The sequence below is a fragment of the Microcaecilia unicolor genome, chromosome 2 (genome assembly GCF_901765095.1).
Source record: "Microcaecilia unicolor chromosome 2, aMicUni1.1, whole genome shotgun sequence".
Classification (NCBI taxonomy): domain Eukaryota; kingdom Metazoa; phylum Chordata; class Amphibia; order Gymnophiona; family Siphonopidae; genus Microcaecilia; species Microcaecilia unicolor.
The window spans coordinates 354,100,451-354,124,768 of NC_044032.1; the positions used below are offsets into that span (position 1 = coordinate 354,100,451).

Here is a 24,318-nt window from a genome sequence, read left to right on the forward strand (position 1 = left end):
ATGAGCTCTGGATGTCATCACCCACTTGTGAGTAACTGTAATCCTCCATGTCATTGAAGAAATTATCCTGCTTAATTCATTTCTTGTCCTTTGACTCTCAGAACCAAACTACCAACAACCTCAAAAGAAGCATTACGGCCATCTACTAGTTGGATATAACTTCTCACTATCATTCTACTACTTGGCTTAATGCTCTGCTTTCTGGACTTTATTTTTTCCTCAAATTTTTCTAAAGCTCTCTAGATGTTTAAGACCTGTCGTTTCTTCTCTTCAACATCAGCAAAATTCGCCATTTCCTCTCCGAGCATACCACCCGAACTCTCATCCACGCTCTCATTACCTCTTGCCTTGACTACTGCAACCTACTTCTCACTGGACTCTCACTTAACCATCTATCCCCCCTTCAATCCATTCAGAAACTCTGCTGCACGTCTTATATTCCGCCTGAACCGTTATACTCATATCACCCCTCTCCTCAGGTCACTTCACTGGCTTCCGATCAGATACCGCATACAGTTCAAGCTTCTCCTTCTTACTTACAAATGCACTCAGTCTGCAGCCCTCATTACCTCTCTACCCTCATCTCCCCTTACGTTCCTGCCCGAAACCTCCGCTCACAGGACAAATCCCTCCTCTCAGTACCCTTCTCCACCCACCGCCAACTCCAGGCTCCGCCCATTCTGCCTCGCCTCACCCTATGCTTGGAACTAAACTTCCTGAGCCCTTACGCCAAGCCCCCTCCCTACCCCATCTTCAAATCCTTACTCAAAGCCCCACCTCTTCAATGTTGCTTTCGGCACCTAACCTGTATACCTTTCGGGAAATCCTGACTGCCCCAATCTGACGGACCCCTACTTGACTGTTTGTACATTGTCCATTAGATTGTAAGCTCTTTTGAGCAGGGACTGTCCTTCTATGTTAAATTGTACAGCGCTGCGTAACCTAGTACCGCTTTAGAAATGTCAAATAATAGTAGTAGTAATGCATAAAAAGAGGGAACTGCCAATACAATTCACCTCATTCTGTGCAAACATACCATCTGTAAGTATGCAGTATTTATACTTTGTTCCCAGTTCTTTTTGTCTCATCCAATCAACAGCTTTTTGAAGCACCTCAGGAAATGTGTCAGCCTTATCTACAAGGTCCTGTGAATAAAGTAAAACAAAAATAATTAAGTGCACATTATGCTATGGAGAATACATGCCAACAATTTTTGCACACAGAAAAGTTTACAGTAAGGTAACAGGAAAAATTAGATCTGCTTATTTTTCTTTCCTTTAGTCCCTCCAAACCAATCCAGACATATGGGTTATGCATGTTCCAACAAGCAGATCTGGAGACAAAGAACCACTGGCTTCAAAACTAAGTCTCCTGTGCAGCCCACAACCAGCCAGTATTTCCATACCAACGCAATATATACCCTTTGAACACTTCACACCCCCAAACTAGGAACAACTTAGCAACAAATTCTAGATTCTTTCTAAATGATGGTTTATAAAGACCTCTTGCTGCATAAACCTTGCTCATGTTCTGCTCCAGATATCTCAAACAATTATCTACCAAACTGATCCTGGGTGGCTTCTGGGCTGGTCTGGAGGGACTAATGGAATGAACTTTCAATACAGAGGGAACCTCATACCCTTTCGAACCGTACACCAAAGCAACTGCCTCCTTTACCCACCTAGCTATTGTTGTTTTTGAGGCTACTTCCCCCTTCTTCTGTCCTCAAAGAAGAAGAACCTGTCAAACCAACAGAACTTCTCCATCCTTTCAACATACCCTGCACAGTGCCCTTCACACATCCAGTTTATGTTGCTTATTTCCTCCTGCCTCCCCTAAACACTTGGGAGACGAATGACCTGATCAATATGGAACACACTGTTCTCAAGACCACCTTCTCCATGAAAGATAACAGAAAGGGACCCCCTACACAATAATGCCTGCAACTCAAATCCTTCTCACAGAACAAAATGGACCACCAGAAAAAAAAATCATATTCAAGATGATATCCTTCAATGACCACTCCCTCCACAACTCAAAAAGGAGATTGGACTAAAACCAACACCACAAGATTCAAATCTCACGGGGGAACCACTGTGTGTGTCTTGGGGGCCTCAATAATTTCATCACATACAAGAAGCAAACCATATCCAGATGGGAACCAATTCCCTCCCTTACACTAAGCACCGATAACAAGCCTACACAAGATCTGTACCTTAAGGGAGGCTGGAGACTGAGAAATACTTGCTGGCTGTGGGCTACACAGGGACACTTATAGGTAAGTTTTGAAGACAGTGGTTCTCAGCAGTGGCGTAGCCAGACCTGACATTTTGGGTGGGCCTGGAGCTAATATGGGTGGGGTGGGCACTATGTATATAGGTATGTGTAGCACTTAATGATGGATTTCTAAGTAGTCTGCCCAACAGCTGCCCTGCATCAATATAAACCACATAGGTCTGGTGACTGGCTAGGCCACTCCATGACCCTAAGTGCTTCTTCCTGAGCCACTCCTTTGTTGCCTTGGCTGTATGTTTTGGGTCATTGTCGTGCTGGAAGACCCAGCCACGACCCATTTTAAGGCCCTGGCGGAGGGAAGGAGGTTGTCACTCAGAATTGTACGGTACATGGCCCCATCCATTCTCCCATTGATGCGGTGAAGTAGTCCTGTGCCCTTAGCAGAGAAACACCCCCAAAACATAACATTTCCACCTCCATGCTTGACAGTGGGGATGGTGTTCTTTGGGTCATAGGCAGCATTTCTCTTCCTCCAAACACGGCGAGTTGAGTTCATGCCAAAGAGCTCAATTTTTGTCTCATCTGACCACAGCACCTTCTCCCAATCACTCTCGGCATCATCCAGGTGTTCACTGGCAAACTTCAGACGGGCCGTCACATGTGCCTTCCGGAGCAGGGGGACCTTGCGGGCACTGCAGGATTGCAATCCGTTATGTCGTAATGTGTTACCAATGGTTTTCGTGGTGACAGTGGTCCCAGCTGCCTTGAGATCATTGACAAGTTCCCCCCTTGTAGTTGTAGGCTGATTTCTAACCTTCCTCATGATCAAGGATACCCCACGAGGTGAGATTTTGCGTGGAGCCCCAGATCTTTGTCGATTGACAGTCATTTTGTACTTCTTCCATTTTCTTACTATGGCACCAACAGTTGTCTCCTTCTCGCCCAGCGTCTTACTGATGGTTTTGTAGCCCATTCCAGCCTTGTGCAGGTGTATGATCTTGTCCCTGACATCCTTAGACAGCTCCTTGCTCTTGGCCATTTTGTAGAGGTTAGAGTCTGACTGATTCACTGAGTCTGTGGACAGGTGTCTTTCATACAGGTGACCATTGCCGACAGCTGTCTGTCATGCAGGTAACGAGTTGATTTGGAGCATCTACCTGGTCTGTAGGGGCCAGATCTCTTACTGGTTGGTGGGGGATCAAATACTTATTTCCCTCTTACTTAATAGAAAAACAGGATATTTGTATACAGTTACATTATCCCATATCTTAAACTGACCAGAAATAAGTCTGCAATAATGGCAAACATCTCAATACACATGCCAGGATCCTGCAATATAATTACAGCAATAGCATAGATCCTTCAAACTTTGCTTTATAACAAATGCCTGATTAAGTACATTTTGAAGTCTTTTTCACTTCCTCTAGCTCTACTCTATCTCCCTTCTGATGCTGACAAAATAAAATGACCACGGTTTGGTACATATCCTTCAAACTTTACATTATAATAAATATATGCCTTATTAAGCCTGTATTAATCAAACATTTAAAATTTGGTAAATATACCTTTGAAGACTTCTTCCTTTTCTACCTACTATGGAATTTGTCGCATATAGAGGACATAGCTAGAATGTTTCCTCTTATAGCTTTCCATAGGAAAAATGTATTTAAATTCAGGTAGCACCTCAATAATAACAACACAAAATCCCTTCACCTCCAGGTACTTTGTGAAGAACAGAAAATCCTGCAAAGAAGCTTCTTGAGTCTATGTTGCAAACCTTAACCAATTCTGAATACAAATGCCAATAACAGTACCTTAAAAGGCAGCAGTGAATACACACAACATCAATACGCATCTCATTGGAAAGGCCAGACAAGTCAGACTCCTAGATCCCCCACACAAACTACATGCCAGCAAAATCTCTCACCCTGCTGGTTCACATGCAAACACAAACCAACCCTCATCAATTATAGAATTAAGGACCAAAAATCAGAAATTGTCTTGTAGCCTGGCATCAGTCCTTCCCTTCCTTACCCCCCTATTCATCCTTGTAGCCTGGCATCGGCCTTTCCCTTCCCCTATCCCACCATCCAGCCCTTCCCTTCTCTACTCTACCCCCACTATCTATTCCCATACCCCAGCATCCCTTCCCTTCCCCACCATCCATCTGATTGGTAGGCATCTGCCCCAGCCTCCCTGCACACAGCCTAGCATTAGCCCTGTCCTACCCCCTTACCCATAACTCCCTAGTATGGCATCCCCTCACCCCCACCCGAAACCTGCCCACATAAATATAAAGCATTTAAATAATAATATTATTATTTTAACCTGGGCACTGCAGAGGACGCACAGAGGGAAACGATGCGAGAGGAGACGAACCTGCCTGCGTGCCTGCCTCAGTGAGCACTGCTGCGCTGCCTTCACTTCCAGTTCACCGCGACTTGGAGAGGAGAGGGGAGGGCAGGGGAGGGAGGCGACATGCTGGACATGGAGGGGAGGGCAGGGGAGAGGAGAATTGCGAGTTCGGGTAAAAGATTTTGGAGCGCGGGAGCAGGAACGGAAGGGAGCGGGCAAGTGAGCTGGACTCAGGAAAAAGGTGCCGGTACGCTTTACCGGCACAAACAAGCACTGTATGTATCCCTCACTGATAAGTCTCCTGACTCTAAAGTTTAGCAATTTCATTAAAGCAAATTGTATTTTCACATATCACAAACTCTTCCTATCCAAGGAGAATGTTTTATATAAAAACAAACACAAAAAAAGCAATCAGATTTTCACTTACCAGCTCTGTCAACACTATCTCAGCTAATTTCCTCTTTGAACCTACTGTTGGAACCATCAGCCAATGAAATGGCTTTTAGCTGTAGCTATCCCAGGTTACCTGATAATTATGCACACATCATTGCAGTCATACCCTCCTCTCGGTGTACATGCTCAGAAAAAAAAACAACTTTGAACCATTTAAAGATTTTAACAATTACACTATTTATTTTTTATTTCTCCCCAGTCTCACTTGCCACACCTCCCTCCAAACCTGTTCTCTTTAATTTGAATGTTGTTCACTTCAAGCTCACCCCAAATGAGAAGTTCTTCCCACACCAAAGACATATATAGCACTGGTTGTATTCTTTTAAGCAACTTCAGCAGAGCGTGCCTGCCTCAGTGAGCATTGCTGCGCTGCCTCACTTCCAGTTCACCAGGACAACTTGGGCAGGGAAGAGAGGAAAATCACAACTTCAGGTAAAGATTTTGTAAGTGAGCGGACCCTCAGGAAAAAGGTGCCAGCACAAAAAAGCACTGATCAGGAGAAAACTGGGTGGGCCTGAGCCCCACCCGTAGCTACGCCCCTGGTTCTCAGTGTCCTGAGCTGTCAAACATCCTGCACTAATAGAAAAAAAAATCTAAACAAAATTCAGCCTAGCTTTTTTATATCAGAAGCAATCTCCAATTGTGCAGACGGTTAGCAGGTGATTTGCATTCCAATCATACTACCCTTTAGCACAAAAGGTTTTACTGAAGACTTACTCTTATACCACTGGAAAATCAAAAGTAGATCATTGTGCTAATGTAGCTTATTACCTCAGCCCTTGTTCCATCATTGTCAAAGCTGGTAAGATAAGAAAAATACAAAAGCAACTGAAAGCCATAATTTAGCACAGGGGAGAAACAAGTTTATTTCCCTTTTCTATTCCCAGTTTCTTATCCCGGCCATATATATGCATGTTCTCCATTGCAGCTCTAAGTCCATTCTGTTCATGCGTTTGCACAGTGAGCAGAGACAGGACAGCAAATGATACATACCTGTAGCAGGTGTTCTCTGAGGACAGCAGGCTGATGTCTCACAACTAGGTTGACGTCCATGGCAGCCCCCACCAACCGGAACAAAACTTCGCGGGCGGTCCCGCACGCAGGGCACGCCCACCGCACATGCGCGGCCGTCTTCCCGCCCGTGCGCGACCGTTCCCGCTCAGTTGAATGACAAGCAAAGGAATGAGTAAAAACGCAACTCCAAAGGGGAGGAGGGAGGGTAGGTGAGAACAATCAGCCTGCTGTCCTCGGAGAACACCTGCTACAGGTATGTATCATTCGCTTTCTCCGAGGACAAGCAGGCTGCTTGTTCTCACGACTGGGGTATTCCTAGCTCTCAGGCTCACTCAAAACAAGAACTCAGGTCAATTTAACCTCACAACGGCGAGGGCATAACAGAAATTGACATACGAAGAACAACTAACTGAGAGTGCAGCCTGAACAGAATAAAATCGGGTCCTGGAGGGTGGAGTTGGATTCAAACCCCAAACAGATTCTGCAGCACCGAATGCCCGAACCGACTGTCGCGTCGGGTATCCTGCTGGAGGCAGTAATGTGATGTGAATGTGTGGACAGATGACAACGTCGCAGCCTTGCAAATCTCTTCAATAGTGGCTGACTTCAAGTGGGCCACTGACGCTGCCATGGCTCTAACACTATGAGCCGTGACATGACCCTCGAGAGCCAGCCCAGCCTGGGCGTAAGTGAAGGAAATGCAATCTGCTAGCCAATTGGAGATGGTGCGTTTCCCGACAGCGACCCCTTTCCTATTGGGGTCGAAAGAAATAAACAATTGGGCGGACTGTCTGTGGGGCTGTGTCCGCTCCAGATAGAAGGCCAACGCTCGCTTGCAGTCCAATGTGTGCAACTGACATTCAGCAGGGCGGGTATGTGGTCTGGGAAAGAATGTTGGCAAGACAATTGACTGGTTAAGATGGAACTCCGACACCACCTTTGGCAGGAACTTAGGGTGAGTGCGGAGTACTACTCTGTTATGATGAAATTTGGTATAAGGAGCATGAGCTAACAGGGCTTGCAGCTCACTGACTCTACAAGCTGAAGTAACTGCCACCAAGAAAATGACCTTCCAGGTCAAGTACTTCAGATGGCAGGAATTCAGTGGCTCAAAAGAAGGTTTCATCAGCTGGGTGAGGACGACGTTGAGATCCCATGACACTGCAGGAGACTTGACAGGGGGCCTTGACAAAACCAAGCCCCTCATGAATCGAACGACTCTAAAGGCTCTCCAGAGATGGCTTTACCCTCTACACGATAATGGTAAGCACTAATCGCACTAAGGTGATTCCTTACTGAGTTGGTCTTGAGGCCAGACTCTGATAAGTGCATACGGTATTCAAGCAGGTTCTGTGCAGGACAAGAGCGAGGTTCTAAGGCCTTGCTCTCACACCAAACGACAAACCTCCTCCACTTAAAAAAGTGGAATCCTTTCTAGAAGCAAGCAAGACGCGGGAGACACCCTCAGACAGACCCAACAAAGCAAAGTCTACGCCCTCAACATCCAGGCCGTGAGAGCCAGAGACTGAAGGTTGGGGTGCAGAAGCGCTCCGTCGTTCTGCGAAATGTGAGTCGGAAAACACTCCAATCTCCACGGTTCTTCGGAGGACAACTCCAGAAGTAGAGGGAACCAGATCTGACGGGGCCAAAAAGGCGCTATCAGAATCATGGTGCCGTGGTCTTGCTTGAGCTTCAGTAAGGTCTTCCCCACCAAAGGTATGGGAGGATAAGCATACAGGAGGCCAGTCCCCCAATGGAGGAGAAAGGCATCCAGCGCCAGTCTGCCGTGGGCCTGTAGTCTGGAACAGAACAGAGGCAGCTTGTGGTTGGTCTGAGAGGCGGAAAAGGTCCACCGAGGGAGTGCCCCACTCTCGGAAGATCTTGCGTACCACTCTGGAATGGAGCGACCACTCGTGCGGTTGCATGACTCTGCTCAGTCTGTCGGCCAGACTGTTGTTTACGCCTGCCAGGTATGTGGCTTGGAGAAGCATGCCGAACTGGCAAGCCCAATGCCACATCCCGACGGCTTCCTGACACAGGGGGCGAGATCCGGTGCCCCCCTGCTTGTTGATGTAATACATTGCAACCTGTCTGTCCGAATTTGGATGATTTGGTAGGACAGCTGATCTCTGAAGGCCTTCAGCGCGTTCCAGACCGCTCGGAGCTCCAGGAGGTTGATCTGAAGATCCTGTTCCTAGAGGGACCACAGACCCTGGGTGTGGAGTCCATCGACATGAGCTCCCCACCCCAGGCGAGATGCATCCGTCGTCAGCACTTTCGTGGGCTGCGGAATTTGGAATGGATGTCCCAGGGTCAAATTGGTCCGAATGGTCCACCAGTGCAGCGAATTGCGGCAACTGATGGACAGACGGATGACATCCTCTAGATTCCCGGTAGCTTGACACCACTGGGAAGCTAGGGTCCATTGAGCAGGTCTCATGTGAAGGCGAGCCATGGGAGTCACATGAACCGTGGAGGCCATATGACCCAGGAGTCTCAACATCTGCCGAGCTGTGACCTGCTGAGATGCTCTGGTCTGAGAGGCAAGGGATAGAAGGTTCTGGGCCCTTGCTTCGGGAAGGAAGGCCTGAGCCATCTGAGAATTCAGCAGCGCTCGTATGAATTCCAGAGATTGGACTGGCTGGAGATGGGACTTCGGGTAATTTATCACAAACCCCAGCAGCTCCAGAAGGTGGATAGACCGAAGAGCTCCTGCCTCTGAGGTGCTCTTGACCAGCCAATCGTCGAGATACGGGAACACATGCACTCCCAGCTTGCGTATACGCCGCAACCACCACGAGACACTTCGTGAATACCCGTGGTGCAGAGGCGAGCCCAAAGGGCAGCACACAATACTGAAAGTGCCGTGTCCCCAGACGGAATCGGAGATACTGTCTGTGAGCTGGCAGTATCGGGATGCGAGTGTAAGCGTCCTTTAAATCCAGGGAACATAGCGAATCGTCTTTCTGAATCATTGGTAGAAGGGTGCCTAAGGAAAGCATCCTGAACTTCTCTTTGACCAGGTATTTGTTCAGGCCTCTCAGGTCTAGGATGGGGCGCATCCCCCCTGTTTTCTTTTCCACAAGGAAGTACCTGGAATAGAATCCCTGCCCTTCCTGCCCGGGTGGCACGGGCTCGACCGCATTGGCGCTGAGAAGGGCGGAGAGTTCCTCTGCAAGTACCTGCCTGTGATGGGAGCTGAAGGATTGGGCTCCCGGTGGGCAATTTGGTGGAGTAGAGGCCAAATTCAGGGTGTATCTGCACCGCACTATTTGGAGAACCCACTGGTCGGAGGTTATCAGAGGCCACCTTTGGTGAAAAACTTTCAACCTCCCCCCGACCGGCAGGTCGTCCGGTACGGACACTTTGATGGCGGCTATGTTCCCATGGATCCAGTCAAAAGCCCGTCCCCGCCTTTTGCTGTGGAGGCGCAGGGGGCTGCTTAGGCGCACGCTGTTGACGGGAACGAGTGCGCTGGGACTGTCCCTGTGCCTGAGGAGGCCTTCGGGCCGGCTGGGTGTACCTATGCTTGTTGTAGGCGTAGGGCGCAGCCTGCCTGGCTCGGGAAAAACGTCCACCTGTTGAGGTGGATGCTGAAGGCGCCCGGTGGGAGAGCTTGTCGAGAGCGGTTTCCTGCTGGTGTAGTTGGTCCACCAACTGCTCGACCTTCTCGCTAAAGATGTTATCCCCCCGGCAAGGGACATCCGCCAGTCGTTGCTGGGTGCGGTTGTCCAGGTCAGAGACACACAGCCAGGAGAGTCTGCGCATCACTATACCTTGGGCCGCAGCTCGAGATACCACATCACAGGTGTCATAGATACCCCTGGACAGGAACTTTCTGCACGCCTTCAGCTGCCTGATCACCTCCTGAAAGGGCCTGGACTGCTCCGGAGGGAGCTTGTCGACCAGGTCCGCCAGTTGCTTCACATTGTTCCGCATGTGAATGCTCGTGTAGAGCTGGTATGACTGGATGCAGGTCACGAGCATGGAAGATTGGTAGGCCTTCCTCCCAAACGAGTCCAGAGTGCGAGACTCCCGCCCCGGGAGACCTACATTGTAACTACACAGAAAGAGTGTAGATTGTCCGCCTTATTTTCGAAAGAGAAAGACGCCCATATTTCGACCCAAATCGGGAGATGGGCGTCTTTCTCCGTGGGCGCCCAAATCGGTATAACCAAATCAGTATAATCGAAAGCCGATTTTGGGCGTCTTCAACTGAAATCTGTGGCGGAAACGGCCAAAGTTGACAGGGGCGTGTTAGAGGCATGGTGAAGACTGGACTGGGGCGTGTTTATCGGCCGAGGAGAGATAGGCGTTCTCGGCCAATAATCGAAAAAAGAAAGGCATTTTTAGCGCGAATTTGGGTCATTTTTTGGACCCTTTTTTTTTTTTCCACGAACAAGTCCCAAAAAAGTGCCCTAAATGACCAGATGACCACCCGACTCCCCCAGTGGTCACTAACCCCCTCCCACCAACAAAAAATGAACTTTAAAAACTTGTTTTGCCAGCCTCAAATGTCATACCCAGCTCCCTGACAGCAGTATGCAGGTCCCTGGAGCAGTTGTTAGTGGGTACAGTGGACTTCAGGCAGGTGGAACCAGGCCCATCCCCCCACCTGTTACACTTGTGGTGGTAAATGAGAGGCCTCCAAACCACCCACAAAACCCACATGTAGGTGTCCCCCTTCAGCCATAAGGGCTATGGTAATGGTGTAGATTTGTGGGCAGTGGGCTTTGGGGGGGATTTGGGGAGCTCAGCACCCAAGGTAAGGGATCTACGGACTTGGGAGGTATGTAACTTTTTTTTTAATTGTTACAAGTGCCCCCTAGGGTGCCCGGTTGGTGTCCTGGCATGTGAGGGGGACCAGTGCACTACGAATCCTGGCCCCTCCCATGACCCAGTGCCTTGGAGTTATTCGTTTTTGAGCTGGGCGCCTTCATTTTCCATTATCACTGAAAAACGAAACCGCCTAGCTCAAATCCGCACAAATCTGATGCATTTGGCTGGCACAAACCGTATTACCGGAAAAAAAAATACGGTTTGTCCCACCCTTCATGTACCCGTTCTCGGAGATAAGACGCCCATTCAGATGGGCATTCACGTTCGATTATACCCCTCCAGTGCTCCAAGTATCCAAACTTGTCACCAGCAAAGAAACGTGCATTCGAGAACACTTAGAACATAACATAAGACAATTATACCTGAGTAATTCCAGTCAGACTGATGCAGAATTCAGACAGCCGTGTTTTATTCTCTGGCCTCACATACTCTTGAAAGGTATCTTCCTATAGAAGCCAAAAGGAGGAGAAAGGAAAGATGCAGTTTTCTGTGTGCGATATTTGACAGGTATGCATTTCAGCAATTCTAGCATTTGAGAATGATGCGAATGATGTGCCAGTTACTCCGAGCTCCTCATAATAGTGTTTACCCCCAAGCTATATAACATAGTTCAAAGAAAGAAATCTTAAATGGTGAGTGTGACAAGGTAGAGACACAGCATAGCATTATTGGGCCATCTGAAGAGCTTCAAATTTTAGAAATCAATTTGAGTTAGGCCGTGGACATCAGGTAATCGCACGGTTGTCTAGCTCCAACAATAAAGCTATACCAGGTAATCTTGTAGGCAAGTTTGGGCTCAACAGTCTACCTGCATATTGCACTACAGCCAGGCAAAGGCCCGCTGCCGAATGCCGTTTTACCGCCTCCGCTGTCATCGCCCACCCCCGACAGGAACCCAGCAGGACTTACCCTGGACCGAGAAAGTGTGGGAACTGACAGCTGAGCCTAAGAAAAAAAAAAACTCTGACTCCACTTCGAGGCAGGCTCAGACAAGCAGGCAACAGAAAACAGGACTCGGACAGCAGTAACACAAACCTGCTCTCAGCAAAAACACACTTCCCTGTGCTTCTGTGTTTCTCTTTTAAATAAATTCTATGGTTCTCTTTTTTTTTTTTTTTTTTTTTTTTAAGTGAGGAGGCAGAAACAAACAGGGAAGGAAATGAACAGCAAAAGCCTGTTCAGAGGGAATTTGAGGTGCAGCAGGGACCCAGCAACTGCGTATGCTGCCAAAGGGGACACCACCAGTTCGCCACCCCCCGGCTCAAACTGGCCACCGGCCCAGGAGCACCCTCAGAGGCCTTGGGTCCAGGAGCTGAGAAACAGCCGTCCACCACCTGCTGAGATAGAGACATACTGACTGAGGAAGGAGCTGGCCGTCTGGCATCACTGCCTTTAGTTTATCTCTATCTCCACCTGCTGGTAGGTGGACTTAACCCACTAGTTCCTGTATTCATCTGCTGCAAGTGACAAGGAAGTTTACCAGTCAAAAATAATTAGAAACCAAGAACAAATTTAAACACAGTTCAAATATACTTTGCTTTTCTATGTTTCTTCGCTCACCCTTCTCGCTCTTTCCAGGCACTCCTCCCTTCCCTTCTCGCATTCTCTATCCCTCTCCTTCCTCCTGACATTTTCCCTACCCCCATCAAACCCTCCCTTGTCCCACTAGTGTTTACCTCCTGTTCTCTCCCCTTCCCTCTGCCCACTTTCAACACTCTCCTATCCTCAAGCTTCCTTATTAGCCCCCCCCCCCCCAAAAGCTTTCCTGAGCCCAGAATGTACCCCTATGAGCAAGTACCAGTTATTGAGTCAGATGTGCCCAAGTTAGGTTTTGTTACTCTTTTTTAATCCTGCCTACATATATGGACATGTTTGAGGCTGTTAAGATTCTTGTACTTACTAAAATCAAATGTTATTACATTCCACAACTGTGAACAATATTTCAGCAACACCTGTTCTCACAACATACTAACCCAACTGGGATGTTCACATGTAGACTGTCAATAACATCCCCAAAGTCAAATCTTAACCTCATGTCCGACATCTTATTAAAAGGCTTACTTACTATTTGCAAGGTACTTGTGTTGAGCAGGACGATGGGGAACTCTATGATTTCATGCACATACCCCGAGGGGTTGTCTTCTTCACAAGTGGCCTCAAAATCAATAATGCATATGTAGTCATAGTAGGTGTCTGTACTCCCATCATTAGCCTCTTTCCGCAACTTCTGCTGTTTGTAATGGTTTTTCAATCTCTTCTGCAGAACATCCTTCACACCTCTGAGGGAAGCGAAAAAAACCGTCACTAAGTAACATAAGTGGGGACAGTTTGGTTATCTGAGCAAATAAAAACACAATCATTCTATTTACTATACTATATACAACCTAGATGTTTTATGTTATTCCTGTATTTCATTTCTCCTATTGTGAATGCTAAGGTGTACTGTGCTCTGACTGGTGGTATATATTTGGAAAATAAAATAAAAACGTAGGGATCTTTTACCACTACAACTAGGGAAGTATCTCCTTTAAGCCAGCATAGGCAACCCTAATCAAAGAGCCAGAAAGTTGGAGCTTCAAACCCTGAGATCATATGCTCAAAAACACACAGTTGCTTACCTTTGTAAGACAGAAAGATAAATCAAGACCAATAGTGAGAGGTCATCCAACAATGCCAACACAGAACAGTTTTTTCTCAGAGCTCAGAAAAACAGGATCAATCAGCCCTATTAGTGGGGACCTTCATATCTGAGGGTTGTCATAATCATGATTTACTTCTGCACTCAAGCAATTCAAACAAGAGATGGGGAAATCAGTGTTAGAGGCCTTGTAATATCGCCTGTCCAAATGCACCGTCTCAGACACTGTCAAGAGTAATGTGATGTGATTATAGGACTAGAAGCCCCAGTGACTGTTCTGCATATTCCCTCAATGGAGAAGTAGAGGTGGACAACCAGCACCATCATGGCTCAATCTTCTATGTGTTAATTGTAATCTCTCAGGCTATACCAACAGGGCTGTGGAGTTGGTACAATGTCAATGCTACACTTCTTGATTGCAGTGCAGTATACAACAGAAGCAGTATATAAAATTATAGTTACTTAAAGCAACAAAAATAAGAATTATTATTTAAACCCAACCAAAAAGATACATTTTCAACATTTTGTGAATGTCAAGTAACTCCGTTCCAAACGATATCAACTGGAGAAAATTCCATTCAGGAATAATAAAAAAATTTAATCATCTTCAAAAAAACGTAAGTTTCTAAAAGGTGAAGGACAAAGAATAAGCTGATCCCTTAATGAGACGAGTGACCAAATAGTGAATTGGAGGTCAGTGATGTAAATATGATGTAGAACCATAAATAAATTTGAAACAACAACAAAACACCATAAACAATATCCTTTTGACTACCGGGAGCCAATGTAATTGAGCCATAAATCTTGATATATTGGTAAACTTGTGTAATCTAAAAATTAGCCTCAAAGTGGTCTTCTGGATAAGTTGACGTTTTTAAGATATTTACTGCTTAACCCTAAATAGAGTACAATAGTCTAGTTGTGACACTATCAATATCTGGACTAAGAGTGAAAATGCTTCTTGAGTAAACAAAAACAAAACAAAAAAAAAAAAAACAGACCTCGTTAGCCGCAACTGCCTCATACACAAACCGTTGTCTCTGACTGATATTAACCATTAATTTTTTTCCCTGGATCTAAGGTGCTAGTAAATATAACATTTACCGGTACTTTAGAACTAGGATAAAATAGTTTAAGTATAAAATAATAAATTTACCATATATTATATTCAGGAGTTGGAGTCAGTACATTTTTACCAGCTCCAGCCAAAATTGTTTCGGACTCTGACTCCACAGCCCAGTGACTAATACATTATCCAGTTAGATACTGTTCTTTTGGCTATTCCAATTCCTGATCTATTAAGCTCGAACAGTATGAAAAGCTGTGTAATGTTCTTTTCATGTGGTAGGCCAGCATTTTTACAGTTCAATGTGTACATGGCATCTTTAAACTTACAAGGTTTCAGAGGGGGGAAAAAAAAGGAAGGGGAAACTAGGGCAACTACAGACAAGAGATAGGATGCACCCCTGCTACTCACTTTCATAAATTATGTACCCAACAGTAGGGCACACCTGTTTATACCCTTGAAAAAATATTAGACGGAATACTGATCAAAAGGAAACCTCTACAGATTATTGCCCCCACAAAGACTCTGCTGTACTTGCATCATTTTCAGGGTGCCCAAATCATGGAGAGCCAATACCTCACAGCTAACAAGAGGTAGCAGGAAGGCTTGAATTGTTCTGCAGGCTATATGCAGGACATCCCTGCCCTACTGGTCTGTCTTGATTTGAAACCTTGTGTAAACTCTCTCATGATGTTCTCTTACCCTCTAAAAGCTAACAAAAGAAACATATTTAGCATATTCATAGTCTAACCTGGAACATAAAGAGGAAAATCCCAGACAAGCACTCTTTTCCTGGTCCAAAAGATGTTGCCCACAGAAAAATGGACACTTGAAAATCAAGCCAAATGCTTCAAACTGAAGTTCTTAAATTCCCCTCTCTTTTAATCTGTCAGAGATACATCTCTCACTGAAGTCCTTAATACTGTTCCGCACGGTGTTCCACCAATGAATGATATCCTTATTCAATAGGAAAAGAATACAAGTCAAACTACCCCAGATAGTTTGGACTTTCTAAGTTCTTAAAATTGATCTACCCATGAGGATGCTGGGTACACATATGGTCTGACCATCATCAGAGAGGATTCTGCAATCAATCACCTTTTCTGTGTCCTAGTATGGTACATCTTTATGTTAAATTTGTAATAGTTAGTGACACTAGTGTTCCAGAAAGGCATATTTAATTAAAAAAAAAAGTACATAGCAGGCCTATCATATGAAAGAAGCACAGCCAATTTGCACAGTCTGTAAATCAGCAGCGTTTCTTTCAGCAGTTGATTTCACTTTTGCTGACACAGCCAAATAGCATGCTAGGCTGTTTGATGGTGTTCTCTCTATGTTAGTCTTTAAACATAAGTACATAAGTATTGCCACACTGGGACAGACCAAAGGTTCATCAAGCCCAGCATCCTGTTTCCAACAGTGGCCCATCCAGGTCACAAATACCTGGCAAGATCCTGAAAACGTTCAATACATTTTTATGATAATTCTCCCAGAAATAAGCAGTGGATTTTCCCCAAGTCAATTTAATAATGGTCTATGAACGTTTCCTTTAGGAAGCCGTCCAGACCTTTTTTAAACCCCATTAAGCTAACCAACTTTACCACATTCTCTGGCAATGATTTCCAGAGTTTAATTACACGCTGAGTGAAGAAACATTTTATCTGATTTGTATTAAATTTACTACTTTGTAGCTTCATTGCATGCCCCCTAGTCCTAGTAAACAAACGATTCACGTCTACCCATTCCACTCCACTCCAGCACAAGGGATTTACAAGTCCAATTGAGGTTGAGATTCCTGAGGCAGGTGCATTGTGCGTCGAAATGCAGGACTGGGTCGAGTCTTGAAATCAATTGTTAATCAATTTTAAAGATCGCACATTCATTATAGATGATTAAATCAACAATCCAACCATACAGTTAATATTTTACTCTCAAATTGTTACAAGTGTGGGTATTATGTATCTCTATGAGGGAGATGCAGACATCTTTAGGTTGAAATTAGTCTGCCGCTCCCCCATATACATAATACTCACACTCGTAGCATATGATATTAAATATGCATACTTGATCCTGGTCTGTCTTTGCCAATTTTGAACAAACCAGAGAGATCGAACCAGCATTGGCCTTACTGCCCAACTATCCAACTGCTGGATCTGTCGTCGAAGCCCACTCCAGCCCATTATGATTTGTCTTTGCCATGAGCCGGTACAAGTGAAATGTGTTCACCGAATCCAAACTGGATTAGCAAAATACAGAGCACAATTTTGATATTAACATTTTGAAAAAATGTCAACCTAAATGACTAATCCATAAACCTCTTTTATCATTTATTTATGCAAACAGAATTATGTCTTCTTAGTCTCTCTCCCACTGTGGACAAAAATTCATCTTTGTTTATTAATATTGAATTATCCTGCTCAGAAGTTATATTAAGTCTTTTGCAAGCCTTCTTTCTTAATGGAAACTTTATGTGAAGCCACATAAATGAAAAATAAAAGATTATTAAACAATATGTTTGCCCCTTTTAGTTTGCAGGCTCTTTTGCAGATAGAGCGCAGATCCCGGGGAGATACAGAAATAGTTTGTTGTTGCGGTCGGTAAGGGACGCATGGCAGTTTTTGGGGAAGTGCCTGAAGGTGGGCTCAGGGGTTATGGAGCTTTTGCCCATACGGGGGAACCCAATGCTTTTGTCAGGAACCGAAAACCCGGTCTTTCGACAATGGGGAGAGGACTGGGCTGTTTGGGTGATGTCGTAGGTACAGACGGTAGGATCAAAACACTGGAACAACTGTTAGGCCCTGACAATATTCGGTGGGGGAACACATTCGCTCACTGTCAACTAAAATTTTATACAATCACTAGATGGGGAAAGGATTAGTCAAAACCCAGGAGGACGGTGGAAAAGTTTTTTTGAGGAGATCTCACATGCAGAACCCTCAATATCCAGCTTGCATAAGGCACTGTGGGATCGCTGGGACTCAAGAGATTTTGCTCGGCTGACGAGCAGATGGGAGGGCGATGTGGGAACCAGATTACCCTCATGGGATATTTCTAGACATCTGCGGGGGATTCCAAAACTGGTCAGTGGAGCTAGTTATAGGGAACTTATCGTGTGATACACAGAGCATACCTCGGCCAAGCTCAGTTAGCAAAATTTTGGGGGGGGGGGGGGGGTGCAGACCCCTTTGTGTCAACGGTGTAAACAAGCTGACAATACCTTTTATCGTGCTTTTTGGCGTTGCAGGAACATCCAGGGTTTTTGGGGTACAGTAGCTAACTACTTGTCACGCTTGATGGGCCGGGAGATAGTGGGCACTATGGTTCAAATGCTTCTGGATGTGCCGGGGTCCTTTAGGGGGGCCTCAAGGGAAAACACTTTGTTGTTCTGTAAACTCTGTTTATTAGCGAGAAAATGTATCTTGCAATACTGGATGGGTGACTCGACGCCAGAATATTGGCATTGGCGTAATCTTGTTCATCAACCGACGATGTGGGAGGTGAAAGAAGCTAAAGGTTCAGCTAAGCGAAAACATTCATTTCTAAAAGTTTGGAGAGCATATATAGCTACCTTGTCCTCTAGAGGGAAGAGTATGGTACTTAATGTATTGGAGTAAAGAGGCGTCATTAGAATAGAAGACATCTGTCAGATTTGAATGGGGGGGGAGGGGCGTAAGGGTTATGAGGCTGGGAAGAAGTGCATGAAATATTAAAAACCTGATCCCTAAACAATGTTACTCCATCGGAGACAACGAAGAATAAGAAATGGAAGTCAAAAGTTTTAGGAGTCAAGTTGTTTTGTGTAAGGTGGGGTAGGAGGCTTGGAAAATGGAATAGCTTGAAGATAGAAAAAAAGGTTTGTCTCATAGCAAAGATGTTTTATTTACTTTCAGTATACTGCGACAAATTGTATTGAAGTATTTTATTCTTCTGTACTGTTTTCAATAAAAATGTTGAAATATAAACAATATAAATGGCTATAAAAAATATACTTAGAAAACTGGGAGATTTGATAGATTCCTATGTACATAATGTTAAGCCCATTTGTTTTTGCTTTAAAAGATAATCAGACTTGCACAAGAAATACTTATTTGTTCCATGACTTATGCTAAGTTTTTTAATGTACATCTGAATTGTGCTAGACAATACTCATAGCTTAAGACAGAGAGAAATTGACTTGGTCTGGAGGTTCACAGCTTAGCAGTCTATCTAACCAGGTTACAACATTATGGAGCTCATTTTCAAAGGTGCACAACCAAAAAGGTCAGGAAAATTCCCTACCTATATTCCAATTGAAAACCAAGCAAGAGTTGGGGTAGACCAAATAACCTCTTACAACCTGAATGAGTGGAATGCAAATCTTTACTGAAAAAGCACCATGTATAACGGTCAGACATGGGACAATGCATGTGACCCCTGAGACAGGTGGTTCTTTCTGCCAAAACATAGTCCTGTGTACATGGTGCTTTTTCAATAAAGATTTGTGTTCCACTCATTCGGCTGCAAGAGGTTATTTTGGTCTACCCATACTTTTGCATGATTTTATTTTGCTCATTTTCAAAGCACATAGTAATCTATTTAATTTAATGTCCATGGGCTTTGAAAATGAGAGCATCCAAATAATTAGTGCTAGGCTTTGCTGTTGTGCTGTGAAAGTACACTTAACCAATACATCAAAGCTCGAGAACAGAAAACTAGTGATTATTCCAGGTCAAGCCTTTTGTCACCTACAGCTGCTTAAAGGTCCAATGTACTAACCTGTTCTCCCCATTTGGTGCCTGCAATAGATAAAGCATGTTCTTACCTTCATCCATTTCATTTATCGGGAAAACGATTATTCAGAAACGTAATATTAACCGATGCATACATAAGTTAACTATCCCACCTAGTATCGAGTTTTAATTCTGCCAATTTGCGCCTCAGTTCTTCTCGGCTCATTCTGTTGACGCGGCCGTTGGTAGCTGCCAGCTCTTTGTACACAGGGTCGCTGTAATCGCCGCCGGTAACGGAATTAGTTCCCTTTTCTTCACCATCGAGTCTACATCGCTGCCCACCCTAAACAAAAGAACAGTTAAGATGCGAACAAAAAAACACAAGCAACCTTCATAATCGCATCGCTAAACGAAACACCACACGACACCAATGGGCAAGAATAGAAGAAAGCACATTTTCAACAGAAGAGAATGGCATGACAAAAACCAGGAAAATAAAATGTATGCAAAAGCACACAATGCAGGAAAAACTCGTCTCGGGACCTTAGCAGAGCAACGGCACGCAAAGGACACGAGCAAGCGCGACAGGCACCCCTATCACCCACTCTGTGTCGCGTGGAAGGATCTACCGCGTCCTCTGTCACTACCAACAGAAGTTCTCGTAAATCTCGTTCCTTCGTGTGGTTCCTATTTTCCTTTTCATCCCCCATCCCGCTCGGCGAAAGTTAAATTGGCGCTTCGGCGACCGTTCAATTCCTCACTTCCGGTTTCACCTCCAACAACAACACCAAACAAATTCCGCCAGCCACTAACCTGGCCACCTCCAAACCGCGTGCGCGGTTCTTTGACGTCACTCTGAAGAACCAAACTATATACCAATCAGATTCGTAAACTTAAGCGAACAGAGGATTTCCTGATAAACCTCCTTGCCGCTTAATGACAGGAGGCGCTGTGACGTCAAACAGCTGAAGCTGAGTCCCCCAGCAGCCAGCAGCCGCCATCTTAGTTTGTCCAAAACAATAAGCAAAAGACTGTATTCTCTGTAGGCGGTAGAGGGATGTAAGCGGAGTTGGGTTGGGGAGTTTTCGAGGGGTTTGTGCGGCGGCGTGGGCAGCAGCTCGTTTCTTCCCCCCCCCTTCACAGACTCCTCGAAGACCCCCGAACCCCTCAAATTCCTGTCTCCCAATCCCCACCTGTCAGAGAGAATGCAAAATAGTTTGCTATTGTTTTGGACAAACAAAGATGGCGGAAAGCTCCACCCACTGGCTTCAGCCTATATAATGGGCAAGATAGACTCCGACTAGTCCTGCCGCTTCCCTCAATTAAAGCTCTTGCTTTGCAAGGACTGAACGGTTTGGAAGTAGAAGCAAGGTTCCTTGCAAGGAGGTTTAATAAACAGGAGTGGAAGTGAGCCTATCTTGTCCATTGTAAGCAAGGAAGCCAAATAGGGTAGTCTAAACTTTACCTTCCAGCGCAGCAGCCGTCATCCATGTTCACTCAAAACAAAGCAAGCAAACCTATGAGCTGCTGCATCCACATTGTCTTTTTTTTATTGTTGGTTCATCTGTAACAAGTCTAAAGCTGTTTCAGTTGGATAGGCAGTGCCTTAAAAGGTGGAGGACACAAGTTGTTGTTTTTTTAACTCATTGGACAGCTTTTTAATTTATTTGAAAGCTTCCCATATGTCATGAAATAACAACTGAAATATCACTAAAACAGCTTTAAAAATGATTATAGCTGCTAGAAACAGGAATTTTAAACTCTGTATTTTGTGCTCATTTTTCTACACTAAAAACTAAATAAATAACTGTATACAATACAGATGGCCAAATTTCAGTGAAGATATCCTGTTTCCTGATGGGTTCATCTTAAATGTTGTAATCTGCCTTGGGAAGCCTGGTGTTATATAAAGATGATGATGGAATATATTGAAATTAAATGGAAATTTAATTAAACGCTCCTTTCATTGGGGTACATGTAATCACAACTTCATCTGTTTTGTAGAACTTTACCTTTTAGATACACAAATGGATCATTCTGTTGTTTGAGCATGTTTCAGGGACAAGTGGTTTATAAGTCAAAATAATATTTCTGTCAAACAGATCTTTGATTTGTTGAAACATAACTAAACTAGTCAAAAAGGCCCGTTTCTGTTTTAAAGGAAACGGGCGCTAGCAAGGTTTTCCTCGGAGTGTGTATGTTTGAGAGAGTGTGTGTGAGAGAGAGTGAATGTGCGAGTGTGTGTGTGACAGAGAGAGAGTGAGAGGGGGTGGGAGTGTGTGTGTGAGAATGAGAGTGTTGGCAGGGTCCCCCCTTCCTGTATCCACCCATCAATGCTCTTCTCTCCCCTGCCCCCCTCCCGCCACCCAGCGAGTCTCCTCTGTCCCCTGCTTCCCCTCCAGCCACCCAACGATTCCCCTCGCTCCCTGGCCCCCCTCCAGGGACTGAGCGATTCCCCTCTCTCTACGCCCCCCCCTTTTTTGGTACTGTCTATCTAGTTAAAACAGCTTTTGCAGCAGCTCCTAGGTTTGCTTGCTTTGTTTTTATGGCAATGATGGCTGCGTGGGGGAGTGGAAACAGAGATTAACCAACGTGCTTCCTTGCTTACAGTGGACTTGATTGGTTTACTTCCACTCCTGTCTATTAAACGTCTGCTTGCATGGCTGGGGGCGGTGACCTGGGGGGGTGTGGCATTGCGGCGAGGGCTCTTCCACCTTTTAAGGCATTATGCGGCTGTCAGCTGATGATCCCCCTTCCATCAGTGATGTGATCGTGAAACCGGCGCTAGTAGTACAGAGGGAGAGCGGGCGGGCGGTGTCCGCCAGTCCACTTAAGCCTTTTGTTTTTACCTCAGTGGGGAAGGTGTTCAAAAATGAACGTCAGGAAATGACGTCAGAAGAAGGCGGGACACTGAGCAAAGGGAAGGCTGGCTAGAGACGTCGGGAGCGCCGCTTCCTTCACTGACGCTGCGCTGCCGGACGGAGGTACATTTAAAAGAAAAAAAAAAGGAAAGGGATCTTGGGGGGGGGGGAGAAGAGGGCGGGCAGTTGGGATATGGGAGCGTGAGGGCGAGGTAAGCACGGTGCGGCGGCGCCCCCCTGCCGTGCTTACCTCGCTTACCGTGTCGGCACGGCCCTGCAAAACATGTTGGTTGATAAGCTTCATACAGATCAAGAAAAAAACAGTAAACCATCCAAAATGGCACAATAAAAACTTGTACTTTTACCCCAAGAACCCTTCCCCTCCCATACTCCCCTCCCTCCCTATAAGCCCACCTGTTTCCACCTGCCAAAATAACACAACAGATGTACAGATCAGTAGGACTCGAAGCATTTCATAACAAGTAAAGTCATAAACAACACAGTTTATACTAAATTGTTTAACCACACTTTGGTTTTGTCTCCGAGTTTAATAAGCAATAGGGTCATTCCGTGCCAAGTGGTCTAAACCTTCCCACCATCATGTCTCCAATTTTGTTCAAATTTTATCTGTTGCTTGAGTCAGGTGTTAAACGAAGTTTCCCAAAATTTGAGGTCTCTAACTGCAATAGTTGCAGATCTAGACCCCCTTTTCTGAAAGGTTGTCAGTCCATGAGCGTGCGACATTTACCAAAATGCCATATTTGGGGTCTAATAAAATCCAAACACATCTATAAGAATGGCTACAAAATTAAAATCCTGTACAGTTTTTGATGCTAATTCTGATGAAATACATTTTAACATTATGGATGCAAAATCCAGTCAAACAAGTTGACTCAAAGTGTGCATCAAAATTGGTTGCGACTCATCAGAACATATTTGGACCAATATTCAGACCGCAACAACTTCCATGCAAACAAAGATACGGACTTGAAATTTTGAACAAGCATTATGCTTGTGCTGGACATAATACTGTCAGAAACGGGCCTTTTTTACTAGTACGATCATAAATGAGTCACCAAATGAGCAATCAGGTTGAATCTGGGCAGTGTGTACTGCTTCCAACTTGCCTAGGCAAATATGATTGGTTCCTCAGATAATTAGTCTGGGTCCCAGGCCTAAGGCCACTCTAAACTTGGACGATATTATGGATAGTGCCTGCAGATCTCTGTGAAAGTCCCCAGTTACAACTGATGTGATGCTGAGCACCATACCTGTCACCTGATGGTAACAATATGTACTGCTCCTGTTCCAGGTGATGCTAGATATGGCTGTTGTGCCTAACTTCTCAATCTAGTGTGTGAGCCAACTACACCTGCAGAACAGCGGTATAATAAGGCACATAGAGCCACTCGCTCAGTCATCGAGCTCACCTTTGACGTTTTAAAAAGTTGCTTTAAGTGCAGTTGCTGAGATAGTGCTAGCCCGTTGCATGCTTCACAATATTGCTCTCAGGCATGGTGTCCCAGTGGGCATTAATCTGGATCTATCAGCAGATCCACCCTGTCCCCCTGTAGGTGCCTGGGAGAACACACGAGCCGTGAATCAGTTGCAGCACCAGGTCACCGAGAAGTATTATGCTCGTACGTTTGTGCATGATTTCACCTAGACATGTGGGGCCTAATCAATTAGCCACGTCATTGACAGAGATGTGTCTTTTGGCAGATGGCGAGGTTCCTGCTGATCACCTACCATTTTGAGTCTTGTGCCAGTCATGAAACTGTCTCCTGTAAGTTGAGCATTACATTTTATGAATTCATATTACTGTTTTACAGTGTGCTCACCAGTGTGTAGGTCTGGGTCTCGTCTTGATCAGTCAACAGGGTAGACATTTCCCACCTCAGTCATCTGCTGTACCCAATTGGTCCGGTTTGGCCTGCCTAAAATGATGTGTGCCACGATGGATGGATTTCTGATTAGGCCTCACAGCATCAATGTCAAGTACACAGCATGGAAGTACTGGTGATGGCAAGGTCTACCCCACTGAGAGATGCACCTCACAGTGAGTAGGGACACGTTCTGATGTACATGTATCACATTTTGAGAGACAAACTCTGACAGAGCATTCAATGCCCGCTGTAATCTCTGTGG

The 24,318-nt window shown here is 45.3% G+C and overlaps 1 pseudogene; it reads right to left on the reverse strand.

Moving 5' to 3' along the window:
• The window catches only part of LOC115462075, a 39,881-nt pseudogene extending 15,822 nt beyond the window's left edge, over window positions 1–24,059 (reverse strand).
• Between the last annotated feature and the right edge of the window lie 259 nt (window positions 24,060–24,318).